Source organism: Callithrix jacchus, chromosome 9, assembly GCF_049354715.1.
Source record: "Callithrix jacchus isolate 240 chromosome 9, calJac240_pri, whole genome shotgun sequence".
Lineage (NCBI taxonomy): Eukaryota > Metazoa > Chordata > Mammalia > Primates > Cebidae > Callithrix > Callithrix jacchus.
In genome coordinates, this window is record NC_133510.1 from 97,967,201 (window position 1) to 97,973,200 (window position 6,000).

The window sequence follows — 6,000 nt, forward strand, 5'->3', positions numbered from 1 at the left end:
TGGGTTCAATCGATTCTCCCTCCTTCGTCTCCCAGGTAGCTGGGATTACAGGTGTCCGCCACCACGCCCAGCTAATTTTTTGTATGTTTAGTAGAGACAGGATTTCACCATATTGGCCAGGCTGGTCTTGAACTCCCAACCTCAGGTGATCTGCCCACCTTGGCCTCCCAAAGTGCTGGGATTACAAGCATGAGCCACCGAGCCCAGCCCAATGTTCATATCTTAGTAAACTTGAATAAGATTCCTGGTGTGGGGAGGAGGGGTCAGTTTCAGTTAAGTAATTGGCCTGGATAATTTTTAAATTTCCTTCAGAAACTAAGACTTCTATTCAACTTACCAAATAAATGACAACACATCAATTGCTAATGGAACACAGTCGCACTGGCCATCTACGGAAATCCTCGTGTTTCCAATGCTATTGTTAACTACCTTGAAGAACTGATTTAAAAGTAAAACTAGGTTGAATCAGATTTCTCCCTTTTTTATTCCAGGGTGAGTGGGGAAAGATCTTTGTGTGTGTGTGTGTTTAAAGAATCTTCAAAGTATTTTAATGATAAGGTTGTCTATCTGTTTCATATTATCATATCTCCATTAGCCTTCTAAACTCAGCTGTATTATTCGTTTCCTTGAAAATCATCTAATGTTTGAGAACACTATATTTCCCTTTTTTCTTAATTGTGTAACAACATCTCCACCAGTCACAAACAAGTGTTATTCAGCCTTTTTTTTTTTTTTTTTTGAGGCAGTTTTACTCTTGTCGCCCAGGCTGGAGTTCAGTGGTGTGATCTCAGCTCACTGAAACCTCCGCCTCCCGGGTTCAAGTGATTCTCCTGCCTTAGCCTCCCTAGTAGCTGGGATTACAGGCACCTATCACCACACCTAGCTAATTTTTGAATTTTTAATAGAGATGGGGTTACACCATGTTGGCTAGGCTGGTCTTGAACCTCTGACTTCAGGTGATCCACCCGACTTGGCCTCCCAAAGTGCTGGGATTATAACTGTGAGCCACCACACCAGGCCTTCTTAACCTTCTTGATCTGCGGGCTGGATTCATAGGTCTTTGTCTCAGTACAGTAGGAAGTATACTAGCATCAGGAGGTATAGCTTACTTCTTTCATTACCAATGAAGGTAGATAGGCATTTGATATAAAATTGAACAAAAAGAAACTAGTTCACAATTTTACATAAATAGTAAAAGAAAAATGATAATTTCTTCTGCTTTTTGTAGATAAGAAATCTTACCAATTAGCATAATTTCTACCATCTCCTCCATTTAGAAAAGCATTAGTAATTAAATGTCATTTTTCTTTACGATGTTCCTAAATTTGAATCTTTTATAAGGCATCTATTAAATACCTACTATGGGGGGGTGGGATATACATTATTGATTAAATAAATCCATAGTTCCCTGAGAAAGATCAAGAATAATTTCAAGGAAACATGTATCACAGCTACATGCATTGAGTTACTTTATATGTTCCAGGCATCATGAAAAACCAGGTATCAGTCTGTTTCGTCCTCACAAAACTCTGCAAAATTGTCGTATCTTCCCCATGTGATAGACTATGAAACTAACATTTATTTCAATGAAACAATTTGACAAAGCCTGCATGTTTAATTAGTGACATACATCTACCCCAGTTTGACTCCAGAACCCAAGAGGTTAACCTGTGATAGGTGGATGTTAATGTACCACACAGACTCTCCTCTCTCTGGAATTTCTTCAAAGTGGTGAAAATGTGAGCCAAGAATTTATATCCATTACAACTGACTTTCAAGTATTTATACTAGAAATAAAATCACATTAGTTAAGAAAGAATTCTTAAAGGAGATGAGTCACTAGCTTAAAAAAATACAAGACTTGAATGTGAAGAGTGAAGAATATTCTTTTTTCAGCCTCTCAAGTAGCTAGGACTACAGGTACATGCTGCCATACCCATCTCTACAATTTTTTGTTTGTTTGTTTTGTAGAGATGGGGTCTTGCTATGTTGCCCAGGCTGGTCTCAAACTCCAAGCCTCAAGTAATCCTCCCACCTAGCCCTCCCAAAGTGCTGAGATTACAGGCATGACCTGCCATGCCCAGCAAGAATATTCTTCAAAGGGTACAGTGGAATAAGCCACAATGTAGAGGTGGTGGCAGCCAATAAACCATTCTTAGGGAACCCTGGGATATGTGACTTTTTAATTTTGATTTTTTATTGCAATATCACAATCACTTAAGGATATTCTGGGTCCTTTATTTTGCTGTAAAAGGTCTGAATGGTTGCTATGCTATTTCTTTTCTTGCTCTTGCCAAGACCTGCTCAACTTCTCTGAGCCACAATTTAGGGCTGGACCTTCTATTGATCTTTTTTTCTTCTTTTTGTGATTCTATTGATCTTTTTTTCTTCTTCTTCTTCTTGTGGCCTGAAGATGCAGGGTAGAGTGGGAAAGAACTTACCTAGAGCTGTGTGTTGCCTTTCCATTGGAATTTAGTTCTCTTCTTTCCTCTAAGGCTCTGTGCCATATTTCACCCCCTAGTGGGTATTTAAAAAGACAAAATTCACCCAGACGTGCACCCCTAGTACTACTTGCATATTTAATTCCATGCTCTTTTGTAGTCTTCGTCCAAATGCATGTCCACCTGCAATCTGTTAACATAGCTATCTCTCCTGCTAGCCCCTAACTGCTTTAAGGAAGGGACTATCTTTTTTTTTTTTTTTTTTTTTGAGATGGAGTTTCACTCTTGTTACCCAGGCTGGAGTGCAATGGCGCAATCTTGGCTCACCGCAACCTCCGCCTCCTGGGTTCAGGCAATTCTCCTGACTCAGCCTCCTGAGTAGCTGGGATTACAGGCACGCACCACCATGCCCAGCTAATTTTTTTATTTTTATTTTTAGTAGAGATGGGGTTTCACCATGTTGACCAGGATGGTCTCGATCTCTTGATCTCGTGATCCACCCGCCTCAGCCTCCCAAAGGAAAGGGACTATCTTAATTCTTATATCTCCATGGCCTACCCCAAAACAGGAGTGCTTGGTACATGTTTAATAAATGAATGAATGATGTTCAAACCATATTATAATCTACTGTTTTCCCTTGATTAATGCTTTCTATATTTTAACACAGCATTAATAATTAACTTTATTCGCTGCTCAATATACACATTCTCAGTGATATATTATCATTTAACCATCCCCTCATGTTGCTATTTACATTGTTTCTACTCCTTTGATTGAACCCAGGAGTTCAAAACCAGCCTGGGAAACATAGTGCAACGCCATCTCTATAAAAAAATACAAAAATCAGCCAGGCATGGTGGCACACACCTGTAATTCCAGCTACTTAGGGGGCTGAAATAGGAGGATCACCTGAGCCCAGGGAGGTTGAGACTGCAGTGAGCCGAGATTGAGCCACTGCACTTAAACCTGAGTGACAGAGCAAGACTCCATCTCAAAAATAAAATAAAGTACTCCTTTGAAATTCCCTTGAGTTAGTAAGTAGGGAATATAACTTCATATTAAGAAGGATTTGGAGGATGAGAATATGATCATGGTAGATTAAATGGTCCAGAGGTACAAAGACAAGTTAGAAGGCTAACCTCAGTCACACACAATGGAGCTGATGAGGGAACCAAGGTCAAGATTAGGATGGTGGTTGTGAAAATGGAAAAGGAGAAACAGTTTCTACATCTACTGCTAAAGCCGGAAAGATGTAACTAGGGATTTACCCTATATGGGGCTAAAAATATGACAAACTGTGGGGACATTGTCATGTGAGGGGGAGCACTATTTTAGCACCATGGACAGCTCCCAGGTTATCAGGTATTCATTGTGGGTGGTATGGGACCATTATTGATGTCCGCGGTGGTGCCTTTTAATAAAAAACAGTAACATTTTTGAGCATGTATTTAGTGAAAGCTTTACACACTTTAATTAGTTTTCATAGGGAAATAGGCACGTAAAGATTACATAATGTCACTCCAAAGTCATACAGATAGCAAGTGGCAGAGCTAAGTCATGAGTCCAGGTAGTCTGGGTTTAAAACCCATTACACCATACTGGAAAAGACAATTATGACTAAGAATGATCATCTAGCTATATAGTTATAAAGGTTATATCTTTCCAGCTCTGGCAGTGGATATAGGCACTGTTTCTCCCTTTCCATTTCCACCATCGCCATCCTAGTCTTAACCTTGGTTCCTCATTAGTTCCATTTTGGTTACATTGAAACTAAGTTTTGAAAGACAAATGGAATTTAACTAGATTCCAGATGGCCAATAGGCTACCTGAAGCCCTATGTTGAGAAGGGTTCTGAGTTCTAATCTAGGCCCAGAAAAAGCCTCCTGTGAGCAGTTAGCAAATGTGGTAGAGAGTGATGGGAGACCTTAGGTTAGAAAGGTAGGTAAGCCAAATAATAAAGGATCTTGGATGTGAGGAAGGAACTTTAAACCTTTTTCCTAAAAGTTTTTAAAACCTACTGAAGAGTTTTAAGCAAGATATGGCATTAGGATGAGATTTTCATTTTAAAATATCATCCTAATAATTTTAGGGTAAAGATAACAGACTAAATCATGATCACAGATTCTCCTCTTCCTAATACTTGATATGATGAAGAAAAACTGTAGCTCAGAGAGAGGACAAAAAACTTATCTGAGATAAAGTTAGACAGGGGCCGAGCAGACTTCATTCACACTATATAACAGTTACAAAAAGATCTGGTTGGAGCTGCCCCTTTGAAACAAGATTGAGATGAAAAGAAGACCATGTAAATGTGGTACAGTCAAAAAAGGGTGGAGTGGGGAGGAAGGAAGATAATGTATATGCTGGGAAGAAACCAGTATGGAAGAAAACATAAGCCTATGAAACATATCCCCCAGGTAGTGCTTTGCATTACAAATGCCTTCAGAATATGAACCTGGGTAAAAAGACCTTAAAATTGAGATAAAAAATGACCAAGAGAGATGAAAAGTGTGTCAGAGCTAAAAAAATGAATCAAAAACTGAAACAACACCATTATAGATCTAATATATAAATTAGAAATGCCCACGAACAGGAAAGACATGATTGAAAATTAAGTTAATGGATAGTCAAAGGCTTGTGATAATTATGGCAAATAATATAATTTGCCACAGAGGGAGTAAAGCAATTAGGGAGAGGATAATAAGATAATAAGAGAACCAAGAGAAAATCAAACATAAGATACTTGATGCCCCTAATTGATGCAGATAATCCAATAAATGTAACAAAATATGCATTTAGACACTCAATTCAGGAACAGTTTTTCTAAATAAAGAAAGAACTGAATCTGCAGAGGAAAATTTATACTGTATGCCAGAGAAAAACTACTTTGAACAGACATCAAAACATAGTCTGGTTAAGTTAGTAATTTTCAAGAGAAAATATTTATTTGGATATCTAGGCAGAAAAGGCAAATCATCCATGAAGATGGGGGTGGGTGGGGGTGGAATTGAAATGGATGCAAACATGTCCAAAACATCTCAAGCCAAAAGTCAAAGTCATCAGCCTGGATAACACAGCTAGACTCTGGTCTCTACAAAAAAAATTTTTTTTTAATTAGCTAGGCATGGTGGCACACACCTGTAGTTCTTGCTACTTGGGAGGCTGAGGTGGGAGGATTGCTTGAGCCCAGGAGGTTGAGGCTGCAGTGAGTCATGATCACACCAGGGCACTCCAGCCTAGGTGACAGAGTGAGACCCTGTCTCTAAAAACAAAACCACACACACACACACAGTCTACCTAGCTTGGAGAGAGAATAAGAAAGTTACACATAACCATCTGCAGATATTCTCAAGCATAAAAGAACTCAGGGAGTAAAACACACAAATCCTTCTTGGGGCAAAAAATCCAGCCAATCAGGAGCAGGAGATGTATGAAAAAAAAATCAGAAACAGAAGACACCAAGGTAAAAGGTAAAACTGCTGATGGCAGGCAGTTAAGAATTTAAATAGAGAACCACGATTAAACAACTAATGGAATTCAAGCCATGGAACAAATTGAA